The following is a 16,057-nucleotide window of genomic DNA, read 5'->3' on the forward strand; positions in this document are numbered from 1 at the left end:
TCCAAAGTTGTTTTTTAACCAGGGCCGACACGGTGGCGCAGCGGTAGAGTTGCTGCCTTACAGCGCCAGAGACCCGGGATCAATCGTGACTACGGGTGCTGTCTGTACGGAGTTTCCACGTTCTCCCCGTGACCGCGTGGGTTTGACCCGGGTGCTCCGGTTTCCTCCCACACAAGATGTACAGGTTCGGAGGTTAATTACCTTCGGTGAGATTGTAAATTGTCTCTCGTGTGTAGGATAGTGCTGGTGTACGGTGGTGGTCGCTGGTGAGTCCAAGGGGGCCGAATGGCCTGTTTCTGCGTTGTATCTATAAACTAAACTAAACAAAGTTGCCATCACATGGAGTGGCACAGCTGGTCGAACCTCTGGCCTCTGCAGATCCAATTCTGATCTCGGGTGCTGTCTATGTGGAGTTTGCATGTTCTCCCCGTGACCCTGTGGATCTCTCCCTAGATGCTCCAGATTTCTCCCACATCCCTAAAATATGCAGGTTCCTGGGTTAATTGGCTGCTATAGATTGCCGCTAATTAGGGGGGGGAGGGGGGGGTTATGGAGGGGCATAAAACAAGGGAGTATTAATGCATAATATATACTTGAAGGCCAGCTCAGACAATGATGGGCCGAACGGCCTGTTTCTGCGCTATATGGCTCTATGAGTTTCCCCCAAAGAAAACTCACTTGCACTCACCTGCAACTTAACACACACGCAGGGCAGGTGTTACAAATAACTTTTTTCTGATGGCAAAGTTGCAAAAGGGACTCTGCAGACAGAGAAAGTCTTGGCGGTTATGTCTCCTAACAGGCTTCCGTCTCTTGGAATTATTTTCTATTTGATTCAGTGTTTTAAAAGCTGGATTCAAAGCAGCCCAGTCTCAATTCCACTCCAATGAAATCACCATTAGCAGAGTCCCAAAGTGAAACTTCATAGCTTCACATCGAGTCGGTTCCACGCAAAATATCTACTTCAAACTGCCTCAAGCAACCTTCCAAACCAGTAAATACATCAACAAAAGCCTTTTGAGAGTCTTTGATAAATATTTAAATACATTCCTTCAGAATAACTATTATGTGACATACACTGAATGCATATTCCTTTCAGGGATTTAATTGGAAATGGCTAAGTTTAACGGTGAAAGTTTAACGTTTTAAATGAAGCTGTAATTTCTCTAAAAGTCAGGAATCAGTCAGTGCAAAAGTGCAAATAAGGCAAATTAAAGCTCAAATTTCAAACCAATAGGGGACATTTAAAAGTTTTCATATTCACCATTAAAATATTTTCAGACACTTGCAGTTTTACTTTGTAGCAGACCTGCTGAGTATTTCCACTAGTTTTGCTTTTATTAGCTCACTCTTCACTACGAAATTTTGGGATTCAAGTAAATTCTGCAATTGATTGCCGGCAAAATGCCTAAACAAAGCAAGCAATCCGCAGCTAGACGTCAACCAGAAAGTGTAATACTGGCGATCTAGCCCTTGGGGCTAAAGGAATCAAGGGATTTGGGGAAAAAGCAGGAAGGGGGTACTTGATTTTAGATGATCAGCCATGCTCGAAGGGCCGAATGGCCTACTCCTGCACCTATTTTTCTATGTTTCCATGTTTCTATGTTTCTATCAGGTCAACATTTAAAATATGAATGATCAATACCAAATAATAATTAGGTTGATCTAGACCGGTGTCACCAAGAAGAATTTGTCACGACATACGAAACATATCTTGTGCATAATTGTTAGAGTTCAGTCCCCATGTTAGGAGAAATGGAATAGACAGACCAATAATGAAAGTACCATTGGAACAAAAGTTAACGAAGATGTATGTGCAGGAAGGAAATACAGATTGGTGTCTATCTTCAGTTTTAACTAAAATATTTCTACCTCACCATCAATTACCCCTCTATTTTAATTTTGAAAGCTCAGGTATTTTCAAGCTCTGTGTGATTCACCCTTTTTAATGGATTTAAAAGATATAACACTCTGTTACACAAAAAGATCTTTTTGTAAAAATTAAAAGCTGGGTCTCTTAATGGATTTTTTTAATGCCTTGTAATCATTACAATGTCTTGTATTATTTTTGATTTACTATAATGTTATCTTTTATAAATCTTGTCAATTCCAAATTGTAAAACTGATTTCCTGTGTTCCAATGTGTCTCTGGGATAAATATTTTTCAGTTTGAATTGATTCTGTTTCAATATTTAAAAAAAGCAAAGATCTTGTCAGAGAATAATGTCAGTAATATTATTAGTGCCAACTGCCGTCAAAATCTAGGCCAAGGAGATGTTTATGGGATCTTGTACTTTGTGATCCACTGCTGGAGTTGAAACAGCTTATCTCTGCATTCTCTTTCATTTTAAGTTTGTAAGATGATTTTAATGGACTTTTAAAAAGTTAAGATAATTGAATCGGGCTGTCAGTGTTATATTACGACATCATTTTAAAAGAAATATATCTACTTCCATAATTCTGATATTGCGTGAATGTTAAAACAGAAAAAAAAGTCCTATCTTGGCTTCAGTTTTCAGACTATAATTGGTAAAAGATTGCCTCACGGACATTTGGCTGCAGACTGTATATCACATCGTGAAACATGAACTTGGTCAGCAAAGGAAGATCAGGTCTGGTGCCAAGAAGGTTCCAGGTTTGGCTGCCCCCACACCAGGAATGCTGGAGCCAAATGCCTGGTTCTCCCGAGAGTGCCGGGCCCTTTCCCCACTTCCATTGGACTCAAGACCTGATCTCAGTTTACATCCGGGTGATCCTTCCCTCTCCTGCTTTCCAAATGTGCTCTCCTGGTAAAGGCACGATTAAACTGAGCCAATGCAACCCCCTCCCCACCCCCACCCCCCAACTCCCCCACCCCCCACCCCCACTGTGCACAAAGCCTCTGATTTATTTACTAGATTTGACATCTCTAATTAATTGGAGAATCCCAATGTCCAGGAAACGCCAGGCATGAAGAAGAAATCAAATAGGAAATTGTATAAATCAGGCAAATATGCCTTTGGAGTCCTTTTGGAAAGGTAATAATGGTCTGAGGATATTGAAATAAAATCAAGAACAGGGGATCGTTGATCTTTCCACAAAGCTAAAAGATTGATACAATCTACACAAGCAACAGCTGGAGTTAGGGTGCCATATTTAGGAATGCATGACTAAATTTTGAATAAAACTTTAGCGATAGCTTGACAGAATTACAATACAGAAAGACTACAAACAAATACTTGAAACCCATCCTCTGTCTTACACACTGATGGAATTTCTCATGACTGATCTAGCGGGAATAGATTCCTGAAATAAAGAATATTTGCAAAGTGTGGGGGCATTGATTCCCAGCACCAAGTCTTCCTGTGGTTTAACTACGGCTCAACACTGAATCATGCAATGATACTTTCCAAATGCTATAGAAATGCAGAACATGGCTACCTGATGACTCATGTGGAACTGATGGTGGAAGGGTTAAAGCTGTACAATAGTCTGAAGAAGTGTCTCGACCTGAAACGTCACCCATTCCTTCTCTCCAGAGATGCTGCCAGTCCCACTGAGTTACTCCTGCATTTTGTGTCTATCTTTGGTTTAAACCAGCATCTCCAGTTCCTTCCTGCACAGGAATCTAAGTGTACAGCTTCTACAGACCAAGTGGAAGTAAGCTTGTCAGCTAGACCTTTGATACATGTAGCAGCAGCATCCAATAATATACCACAAGACTTTGCAGAGAATTGTGGACGTAGCCCAGACCATCACACAATCCAACCTCCCTTTCATTGACTCTATTTACACCTCACGCTGCCTCGGCTAGGCCACCAGCATAATCAAGGATGAGTCTCACCCCGGTCACTCCCTCTTCTCCCCTTTCCCATCAGGCAAGAGGTGCAGAAGTGTGACAACATACACCTCCAGATATGGGGACAATTTCTTCCCAGCTGTTATCAGACCACTGAATCTTCCTATTGACAACTAGAGAGTGTTCCTGAACTACTATTTATCTCAATGGAGACCGTCGGACAATCTTTAATCAAACTTTACTGGACTTTACCCTGTACTAAATGTAATTCCCTTTATCATACATCTATACACTGTGAATTGTATTGATTCTACTAACTGGTTTGCACACAAAAAAAGCTATTTGCTGTACCTCGGTACACACGACAATAAATTAAACTAACTAACTAACTAACTAACTAACTAACTAACTAACTATACAGAGTCAACAGAGCCTTAGCACCAAATGTCCGTCTCCAGCTCCTTCTGAGGCAATTCCTTGGTATCTGGGATGACTTGCTACCATTCTGAAGAATGAGACATGTCTGAATTTATATGGACATCCCCACTTAATCTTTTATTAGGACTGACTGCCATGGCTCGTTACTCCACAGATCACCGATTATATAGCACAAGGTGTGGTTCCTTCTTCACTTGTTACTGTAATTTTAGCTTATAGACGTACATATTTATTTTAGACACAGGGAACTGCAGATGCTGATTTACAAAAAAGGTCACAAAGTGCTGGAACAACTTGGCGGGTCAGGCAGCATTGCTGGAGAACATGGGAAGGTACCATTTCGGGTCGGACGAGACAAGAAGAAGGGTCTCAACTCGAAACATCACCTATCCATGTTCTCCAGAGATGCTGCCTGATCCGTTGAGTTACTCCAGCACTTGGTATCAACATATTTATTTTACTGTCCTCCCGTGATTCTCATACAACTTGCTTTTAGACCAAATATATTGCTTTGTCACTAATGTTTTATACATATTAATGAGTATGTACAATTTTAAGGTCGCTTTTTCACATTAATGAAAAGGGTTAAGGGTTATTGACATAAAAAGATGATGATTTGGTCTGTTGATTTTAATGTCAGATTTTTAAAAAATCATGAAAACATTACTGTCTAAAGAAGCATCCCAACCCAAGATATCACCTGTCCATCCCCTCCACAGATGCTGGCTGAGTTCCTCTAGCATTTTGCCACTTGCCAATGATTCCAGCATCAGCAGCCTCTTGTGTCTCCAAAGCTCTCCATCATGTTACGTTATTTGGTTTTCTCAGTAAAATTTAACAACATAGTTCACACAATACTCCAGGACAGACACATGGACAGGAAAAGCTTAGAGGGACAGGGGCCAAATGGGGGATAATGTGACTAGCTTAGACGGGACATCTTGGTCAGTCGGCATGGACAAATTATGCCAAAGCGCCTGTTTCCATGTTGCATTGCACTATGACTCTACATAGCTCATTCGGCTGCTGAAGGTTAAGGCTACCACTTGAATGGGTTAACATCTGATTATCCAAGACAGCATAACAGTGCATCTGGTAGAGCTGCTGCCTCACTGCGCTGTTTGTCAATCCTAACCGCTGTTTGTGTGCAGTTTGTATGTTCCCCCTGCAGCTTTGTGGGCCTCATCCGGGTGCTCCCGTTTCCTTGTGCATCCCAAATATGAGTGGGTTTGTAAGTTAATTTAACTTTGTAAATTCCCCCGAGTGTGTCGGGAGTGGATGAGAAAGTGGGATAACATAGAACTAGTGTGAACTAGTGTAGATCGAGGGTCGATGTGGACTCGGTGTGCCAAAGGGCCTATCTCTAGGCTATATCTCTAAATTCTCTCTCTGAACTAAATGTAGCTCTGCAGACTGCAATATTTGACCAGTTGTTCAGAGACCTTATAAAAGTTATAACATTCTCCTTTCCAGTAAAGTACATTTTATACATGTAGCATTGTAACTTTAAGCATGAATTATATTAAAAATGCAATCAGCTATGTGGTCTCCATAGCCACAGAATCTGACCAACCGTATGAGTTCTCGAACTAGAAAAAACAGCCAAGCATCTACAACTGTTGGGAAACACCATGATCCCAGCCCTGGGACAATATCACCCGAGTGAATTGAAATGTTAAGAAGAAAAGCATGCACTGTACAAATCCGAAAGCATAATCCTTTATTTTATTCTTTACGTTGCTTTGAATTTTGTCTTAAATCAAACTAGCCCGTCCTGTGATATATTTCAGTAAAACACATTCCTTTGTGTGTATCAAATTAAGACTTTTGGAAAAGTATTTGAACCTGTTAGTCTGTGAGATGTAACAAACTAGGTTGAGTTTAGTTGCCTGGGCAATAGCAAGCTGGGAGTTGACCTCCCACAAAGGGAAACACAGCTGTTAATTCTTCAGGAAAATCCTAGTTTAAACCAAGGAAAATCATATGTAGGTTAATTGGCTGGGTAAATGTAAATGTAAATGTAAAAATTGTCCCTAGTGGGTGTAGGATAGTGTTAATGTGCGGGGATCGCTGGGCGGCACGGACTTGGTGGGCCAAAAAGGCCTGTTTCCGGCTGTATATATATGATATGATATGATGATATGATATTGGAAATTATATCAGAGATATTACGAGTGTAGACTGTTTTCCCATCTTTAAAGAAGACATGCTACAAATACATTGAAGTGATAAATTAAATTGTATTTGAATTTGATCTACCGCACTTAATTTCTGATTAAACATACATCATTCAACATCATTGGAGGGCCTGGATAGCTCAGTCGGTGGAGCATCAGACCTTTAATCTGAGGGCCCAAGTCCCTGTTCGGGCGTTGTATTTTTGTCTACCTCAGAAATAACTATCTGGCTGCAAGCCATCTCTGTTTATTCAGGAACGTCATGGTGGTGCAGCTGGTAGAGCTGCTGTCTCACAACGCCAGGGACCCACATTCGATCCTGACCTCTCTTGTCGGCTGTGCGGAGTTTGCACGTTCTCCCTATGACCGCTTGAGTTTCCTCCAGCAACTCCATTTTCTAACAACATTCCAAAGACGTGCGGGTTTGCAGGTTAATTGGCCCTCTGTAAATTGCCCCTGGTGTGTGAGCGAGAGGATGAGAAAGTGGGATAACGTGGAACTAGTGTGAACGGGTGATCGATCGATGGTCGGCGTGGACTCGGTGGACCGAAGGGGCTGTTTGCATGCTGTGTCTTTCAATCAATCAATCAATCAGTCAATCAATCCTTGCAATCTGCAATTTAGCATTACCCATACACCGCTCAAAGCAGCTCTCACACCAAGGAACTGTGGCTTTATCCAGTCACTTGAATAAGTTAATCCTCCACATTTCTCGTCACTCAGCCAAGTCTTTGAATCCTGGGACACCAAAGCAATACAACAGTACAAACTAATGCCAACTCCACTTCCTGGAATCAACTTCCACAGCCATCCATAATGAAAAGCTCACTCAGTACCACAATGTATCATGGCTTCTAATAAACAAAGAGCATTTTTCAAAAAATCAAAATAAATATGGCAAGTAAGGAAAAGAAACCTCACAGAGTAACATACCTCTTCAATGATGCATATATTTATTCAAGACTTATTTCCGACGTTAGTATTTAGACATTATTTCCAGAGCGCCATTGATATGAAGCTCATGAGTGTCACACTTAATTCTAAATGAACAATGATCAGAGAAGTGAGTTGAACAGAATCGTTGAGGCACAGAAGAGGCCATTTGGCCCATTGAGCTCCATGCCAGCCTACAGTAAGGTAGTCCAATTGGTCTTTTTCCTTAATTCTTAGCCCAGGAAATTTTGATTTAAAAGCTAGGATTGAGTTGACTCCACTTGATCTTTAGAACAGTGAGCTGGTGACTGAATCCCGTCATGGCACAAGAGCTTTCATAGCATTGCCCTGGTGTTTGTTGAGCCATTTGTCTTAAATCTGTGCCCTTGCCACCACTGCTCTGCCATCAATGGGAAGAGTTTTATTTTAAGATTCTTCACGTTTCCAAGTATGCTTTCAATCCTGAGCAATGCACAAAATGCTGGAGAAACTCAGTGGGTCAGGCAGCATCTGCGGGGGTCATGGACAGGCAGAAGAAGTGTCCCAACCCGAAACATCGCCTATCCATTCCCTCCACAGAAGCTGCCTGACCCGCTGAGTTACTCCAGCGCTTTGTGCTTTGGACAAGGTTCCAGCATCTAGTTCCTCTCATTTCCATCCTTTCATTCTTGTCCGCTGTTATGAGAGGTTCTCTACTTTATCCATGTAATTGAATAATTTTAACCCAGGTACCACTGTAGCTAATCTTGCTTGTTCCAACTCCGTCAACATCAAACCCTTCTCAGAGCGCTAAGGGCCAGATCTGAACATGATTATGGCCAAATCTGCATTGGATGTGTGCACACCACACTGTGTGTATGTACCTTGTGAGTTAAGACCTTAGCACAGGTAATGTCTTGTTATTCAGAATGATCTCCTGATATTGCAAGGGCCCCACAATGATCCTGTTCCCCCGACTATATACAGTATATCGAAGGGTTCCCGGCCCATAACATAACCTATTCCTTTTCTGTAGAGATGCTGCCTGACCCGCTGGGCTACTCCAGCATTCAATGTCCTGTAATGTTCCCAATCCATTCCAGCAGGGAAGTTACATTCTCACTTAGGCAGCACCACCTTATCAATTTAATCCTGATATCTCCACAGTCTTTCCATTCCACCTACTTGCCCTTCTCAAGGCTGGCTGGCTGGAGTATGATTTGGAAAAGGCAAGCCGTTGCCCGATCCTTGGGCTCTCAAGGAACAGCGCAGTGGCACAGAGGTAGAGCTGCTGCCTCACAGCGCCAGAGACATGGGCTCGATCCTGACCTCGGGCGCTGTGTATGTGGAGCGTGTACCTCCCCCCAAGGGTTTCCTGCGAGTGCTCTGGTTTCCTCCTACATCCAAAAGATGTGCATGTTTGTCAGTGAATTTGCCTCTGAAAATTGCCCCAGTTGTGCAGGGAGAAGATGCGAATGTGGGTTTACATAGAACTGATGTAAAGGGGAGATCGATAGTCGATGAGCCAAAATTTCCATGCTGTTTCTTTCAGTCAATCAATAAATCAAAAATTACCTATACACCTCAAGCGGCCGAGGACCTGATCTCACCCACACTGGTCTAGTTTGGTGTCCCAAGTCTCCCATTTTCCTGGATAGGGCATCAGTCACAAAATGCTCCTGCCCCTCACAATCACAATGTACAATCACAATCTGATATTCATAACATCACATGTAATTACCCAATTTATGGGATTTTTTTTTTGAATGCACAGTTAGCATAATTCCACTGCCTAAATGTATAAAATTCTAGAAGATAACTTGGTGCGAGACAGATGGATAGAAACACACCCTCCAAATCCCCACTAACCATCATTTACACCAACCATACACTCATCTAATCCAACTCCGAAGAAGGAACCTGAGCTGAAACATCATCCATCCATGTTCTCCAGAGATGCTGCCTGACTAGCTGACTTACTCCAGCACTCTGTGTCTTTTGTTTTGTAAACCAGCATCTGCAGTTCCTTGTTTCTTCTTTCCACGTCGTCATCAATTCCCCCTATATTACACCACTCACCAACACACGTTACAGGGGCAATTTACAACAGACCAACCTGCACGATTTTGGGATGTGAGGGGAAACCAGAGCATCCAGAGGAAACCCATGTGGTCACAGGGAGAATGTGCAAACTCCACACAAATAGGAGTGGCTGTACACAATGCCACTGTGCTGCTGTGCTGTTATGTGGCATTTCATCACCCCCATATGAGACAAGTTTTACATTCTAGGCACAAGTCACTGCTAAGTCAGAGGAGGTGGTTGTGGAGGGTAAAATAACAAGAAAGGATATTTGAATGGGTACATGGATAGGAAAAGTTTAGACGAATATGGGCCAAATTAGGGCAAATGGGGCATCTTGGTCAGCATGAACGAGTTGGGCTGAAGGGCCTGTTTCCTTGCTAAATATGACTCTATGACACTATATTAGCCAGTTTTTTTTTTAATGCATTTACAACAGGTTATGGACCGTCTACCTGATTATCCTGCCTCGCTTACTGCAAGAATACAGACTTGTATTCAGTGAATTTAGAATCCTTATTCTTTATTTTAAGCCGGGACTTTGAACTGTGACATGTGGTAAGGTTCACTTCTTTAGCCAAGTTCCTGCCAGGCATTGATAGTTGACTCGAGGCACTTGGGTCAGTAAAAGTTCCCTGGGTACTTAGAAGGGAAAGAAATGGGCCGCGAGGAAGTCTCCTGCGTTGAGTGACTGCCTCGTCTCTCCACGGACGCTGCCTGTCTTCAGCTGAATGTATTTTAACGTAAAATGGACAAATCCCCAGGGGCAGGTGAGATGCATCCTACCATGCAAGGAAGAAAACTGCCAGGGCCCTTGGAGAAAACACCACAGTTGTAGTTTAGATGGGCTGAGAAACAAAGAACGGCACAAATGGACACAAAGTGCTGGAGTAACTCAGTAGTACAGGCAGCATCTCTGGAGCAGATGGATAGGTGATATTTTGGGTAAAGCCATATCTTCAGTGTTAGGCGCATGGATACTCAGGCAATGGAGGGATGGGAGTCTTGTGCAGGCAGATAAGGGCTGGTTTTGGCATAATGTTCGGCACAGGCTGTTTGGGCTGTCCTGGTCTGTGGAAGGTGTCCGGTTCCGTCGCTACACTGGAGATGGACATTGGCAATTACATGGATAGAGTCCAGAGGTGGGGAAATTGGACTGGGAAGAGAAGTCCTTGTCGTCCGGTCAGAGACACGCTCCCGTTTACACTCCTTGTTCAGTGGGAGGCTCGGCGAGGGGGCGGCTGTTTGACGCGGCAGGCGAGCCCCTCCGACAGGGGCACGGACTGGAAAGGCGAGAGACCTCATTAGGGTGGCCCAGGTGATGCTCTGACGCGCCTTCGATTCGTTCACTGCGCTAACCATTGCAACTGGTTTCATTCGCACGGACGCGGAGACACCGTCTACAGATTCATTCCCTGGTTCCCAGAGATTCATTTATATTCATCTAGGGTCTCATCTGTAAGAAGGGTCTCGACCCGAAACGTCACCCATCCCTTCTCTCCCGAGATGCTGCCTGACCTGCTGAGTTACTCCAGCATTTTGTGAATAAATGAATTTATATTCATATGCTCATAAGTGATAGGAGCAGAATTAGGCCATTCGGCCCGTCGTCTACTCCGCCATTCAAACATGGCTGGTCTATCTCTCCCTCCTAACCCCATTCTCCTGCCTTTCCCCCGTAACCCCTGACACCCGCACTAATTCAAACACGAGAAGGTAAGAAGACTACAACGTTCTCCAGAGATGCCGCCTGTCCCGTTGAGTTAATCCAGCACTTTGTGTGTGATTTTTTTGTTTTTGTTTTTGGTACACCAGCGTCTGTAGTTCCCTATGAATACTGGAGATGGTGTTAGTTGGTAGGACCTGTTGGTACTGCCCACTCTTGCATGCATCTGCCAACACGCACACTGGTGCCACCATGTGCCAACTTCAGTCTGCTTCTGTGCCCATGCCCCATGCACCGTTAAGTTAGTGATTTACTTTTTTTTAATTTACAAATTTGGAGCAGAATTGACTGACATTGTACAGCCCGACCGGTGACAACGAGGGTGCTTTGATTAAGAAAGAACAGAGTGCTGGAGTAACTCCGCGGGTCAGGCAGCATCTCCGGAGAAAACGGAACAGGTGACGATTCGGGTCGAGACCCTGAAAAAGTGTCTACATCTGAAGAATGCTCCCGATCCGAAACGTCACCTATTCTTTTTCTCCAGAGATGCTGCCTGACCCGTTGAGTTATTCCAGTATTTCGTGTCTCTCTCCTGTCCAATGTCAGTTAGGGTTTCTTTACCCCGAGCAGTATTTCTAATGTTTCTAATGTTATATTTCTAATGTTATAACGGCCGTGCCTACGATTTAAGTTGGACTTATCGAAACGTATAAGATTATTAAGGGGTTGGACACGTTAGAGGCAGGAAACATGTTCCCAATGTTGGGGGGAGTCCAGAACAAGGGGCCACAGTTTAAGAATAAGGGGTCGGCCATTTAGAACTGAGATGATGAAAAACTTTTTCAGTCAGAGTTGTGAATCTGTGGAATTCTCTGCCTCAGAAGGCAGTGGAGGCCAATTCTCTGAATGCATTCAAGAGAGAGCTGGATAGAGCTCTTAAGGATAGCGGAGTCAGGGGGTATGGGGAGAAGGCAGGAACGGGAAAGATCAGCCATGATCACATTGAATGGCGGTGCTGGCTCGAAGGGCCGAATGGCCTCCTCCTGCACCTATTGTCTATTGACTAGGATACTGATTGAGAAGAATACAACATGCTGAAGGAACACGGTCTGAACGGAAGGGTTCCGACCAGAAACGTCACCTATTCCTTATCTCCAGAGATGCTGCCTGACCCACTGAGTTACTCCAGCACTTTGTACTTATCTTTTTGTAAAGCAACATCTGCAACTCCTCGGTTCTACCGCCGAGTGAACTCAGAGGGCCAGGCAGCATCTGTGGAGGGAACGGACAAACGGTGTTTCGGGTCGGGGTGAACCCAGATTGTGGGTCATTTTTCCGGGGTTAGGGGGTGGGGGGGAGTGGGTGGGGGGGGAGGGGGGTTGGAGAGGGAGAGAATGGACCTTGAGAATGGCAGTGGAGACACAAGGAACTGCAGATGCTGGGGGTTGACAACAACAACAAAAAAGACGCAAAGTGCTGGAGTAACCCAACGACCCACTAAGTTACTCCAGCACTTTGCGTGTTGTTTTTTTTAAAGAATAGCCGTGTTAGCGGGGGGTTTCAGGCTGCCGGGTGTCCATCCAGATTTAAGATTCAACTCACACCCGCAAAGTGACTGCCTCCATTTACACAGCGAAGCTCGGAGCGGCACCACAACACAAACAGGCAACTCGGCTGCCCGTTGGGACCAGAGACAGCCCTCGCCTTTGTTCAAGGAGCTCGCCTCTATCTTTGGTATTTAGTAAAACGACTGGTGAGATGTCCAGCTCCTTTGGCCGCCGATCGGTCCAGCGCTTTTTCACCGTCCGACCAATTAATCCCTGTCACATAATTTAAATTGCAAACACCCCCGAAGTCCCTTCCTTCATTTAGACGATTCCAATCCTTCCCACTTTATTCCACTCGAGCAAACTGCAGCAATTCTAATTTAGTCTGAAGAAGGGTCTCGACCCGAAACGTCACCCATTTAATTCTCTCCAGAGATGCTGCCTGTCCCGCTGAGTTACTCCAGCTTTTTCGGTTTAAATCAGCATCTGCATTTCTTTCATACACGAATTTAATAGCTACTGTGTTGTCTCTGAGCCGCTGTACGAAACGGGTTTGTTTGTAGAACTGTTAGATAATAGACAATAGGTGCAGGAGGAGGCCATTCGGCCCTTCGAGCCAGCACCGCCATTCAATGTGATCATGGCTGATCGTTCTCAATCAGTACCCCGTTCCTGCCTTCTCCCCATACCCCCCCTGACTCCACTATCCTTAAGAGCTCTATCCAGCTCTCTCTTGAATGCATTCAGAGAATTGGCCTCCACTGCCTTCTGAGGCAGAGAATTCCACAGATTCACAACTCTCTGACTGAAAAAGTTTTTCCTCATCTCAGTTCTAAATGGCCTACCCCTTATTCTTAAACTGTGGCCCCTTGTTCTGGATTCCCCCAAACATTGGGAACATGTTTCCTGCCTCTAACGTGTCCAACCCCTTAATAATCTTATACGTTTCGATAAGATCTCCTCTCATCCTTCTATATTCCAGTGTATACAAGCCTAGTCGCTCCAGTCTTTCAACATATGATAGTCCCGCCATTCCGGGAATTAACCTAGTAAACCTACGCTGCACGCTAAAGGGGCATGCTGCTACATAGACACCTCGGCCTGTTCGCTGCTCTAAGCGCCGGCCGCATCATCGTGTAACTTCAGATCATCTCTCGCTGCGGTGATTTCTCCTCCACCGCTCGCTCAAGGTCAAAGCCAGACGCTCAACTCGGCACTGAAAACTCCGGACAGACTGCAGACCATTAAACCCATTTAAAGGAGGAGATTGGGCATGGGGACGGGAGAGGATATTCCTGAATTCGCTGGACTAGTGACACCAACCGAGGGAAATAAATTCAATTAGTGGAATAAATGTGGGGATTTAAATGGTGGCAGAATTGTCCATAAAAAATCCACCTGGTTCACGGATCGCTCCTGGTCGCTCAAAGTGACAGAGATTGGGTGTTAACTGCTCTCTGAAATGGCCGAGTGACAGAGTGCCCTGGGCGGTGGGAATTCTGCAATAAATATTGTCATCGCCGGCGATGCTCATTTTTATTAATGAAGAGAAAAAAATACCCCAAAAAGCAATTTGCTTTCGTTTCCTCTAAACCATTCATTCTCACGGCCTTTTCGAAATCACTAGAACCGCAGATTAACCAAATAACTCGCCATCGCTCCACTCAATGCGAAAATTCACCCCGCTCCTCGCTTCACCGTGTAAATCCAAACAAGGATCTGTGCAAATTAACATTGTCACGCGTGGATTTTTTTTTTCATATTTCACCATCGCTGAGTTTATTAAGACATCATCGTTTACGCGCCCAGATGCTAAATGGGCCGCTTAATTAGCAGTACCCGCTGTAATTTATGACATTGCGTTTGAATTATTCCCAGCTTTAAATTTTCCTGGAAATACGGCCTCTGATGGTCAAAATGTCAAATGTCAACACGCCTTCTCGGGTGACGTTTGTTGCTGCAAAACCCTACTCGTCCCAAGAAACCGTTCCCAATCTCACGGTGAAGTGCGAATAGTTCCCATTCACTTCAATAACTACCCTGACTGCAAAGCGACCCCAGTCTCTCTGTACCTATTTTGAAACATACATCACTTAAAAACTATTGACAAACAGGGCCTACTTTAACTAATCTGTGATCTGGTCAATCGTTCTTGATTTTGTTTAAGATGAAGCAGTTAGGATTAAGCTGATCGAATATAAAAATGTCCGTACAAATAAGGGGGGGATATTCAATAATCTTGTAGGCCAATGGTCCTCCGTAAACTGCCTTTAGTGTGCAGGGAGTGAATGAGAAAGCGGGATAACAGAACTAGTGTGAACGGTGATCGATGGTCGGCGTGGACTCAGTGGGCTAAAGGGCCTGTTTCCGTGCTGTATCTCCAAACTAAACTAAAGCAAAAAAATATCTACCATCGGGGGGGGAGGGGGGGGGGTTCGGATTAAAATTGAGATACTAAATCTGTATAGTATTCACTTGGGAGTGAGATTTTTTTTAAATCGTGTGACTTTAAGCAGTTTAAGTTTAATAAATTAAGTAAATGGAATTCAACTGTGTGGTAGGCGAAAGGGATTGGGAAACGACATCAATTTGTTAACTATTTTACTTCACGGCGTTTGAACCTGATGGGTATGACAGTCCAACTGTGCTTGAAATTTGAAGGCGAATTAATCTAGCAGACTGTCACAACACGTGTCATGTACCGTGATATATTTGTAAAACATTCCGCTCGAAGCTAAAAATATTGTTCGTTTGACAGAATACAAAGTCAGAATTAAAAAACATTGCAGCGAGTTTTACTATAAAATAGCTGAACATTAGAGGGGAGATTTGGTGAGGGGGGGGGGTGTCAGTATTTTCAGAGCAATGAATTGAAGGTGAGATGCGTTTGTTCGCTTGCAGTTTGAAGGATTATAAGGGCCTTTCTTACAAGGCCGACACGATGCAGTAATTTCCTCATCCATGCACAACACTCCTGATTTCATCCAGACAAATACAGGCTTCCTGGTGACACGTTTGAGGTGGCACTTTTTTTTTAAAAACTCCCACAAAGACAACATCCGTTCAAAGAAATGTTACAGCCGTATCGCACTGACTGATTTCCAATTCACTCCTGTAACAGATATGAAACTGGTCAATTTCCAGTGACCAGGTCACGCAAGATCGGCCACAGAAGGCTCTTCAGACTAATAAACGCCACCAACGCTTGGGCTAAAGACCGTTCTAGGAATTAAATTGTTCCAGGAATCCCGCAGAAATGTAATAGTTGAAATAATTTAACGAATTGCGTCGTCGGGCAGAGCTAGTTTAAAGAAATTCAAATTGACTGTTATATTTCAATCGTTCATTGAAGACACCTCCACAAATATCCCCGGAAATTCAGGATTTAGCCACGATATCACACAGAGCGTGGCTGCAAGTCCGTGTTATAAAGGGAACTTTAAATTGACAAGTTTGG

Source organism: Rhinoraja longicauda, chromosome 31, assembly GCF_053455715.1.
Source record: "Rhinoraja longicauda isolate Sanriku21f chromosome 31, sRhiLon1.1, whole genome shotgun sequence".
Classification (NCBI taxonomy): Eukaryota; Metazoa; Chordata; class Chondrichthyes; order Rajiformes; family Arhynchobatidae; genus Rhinoraja; species Rhinoraja longicauda.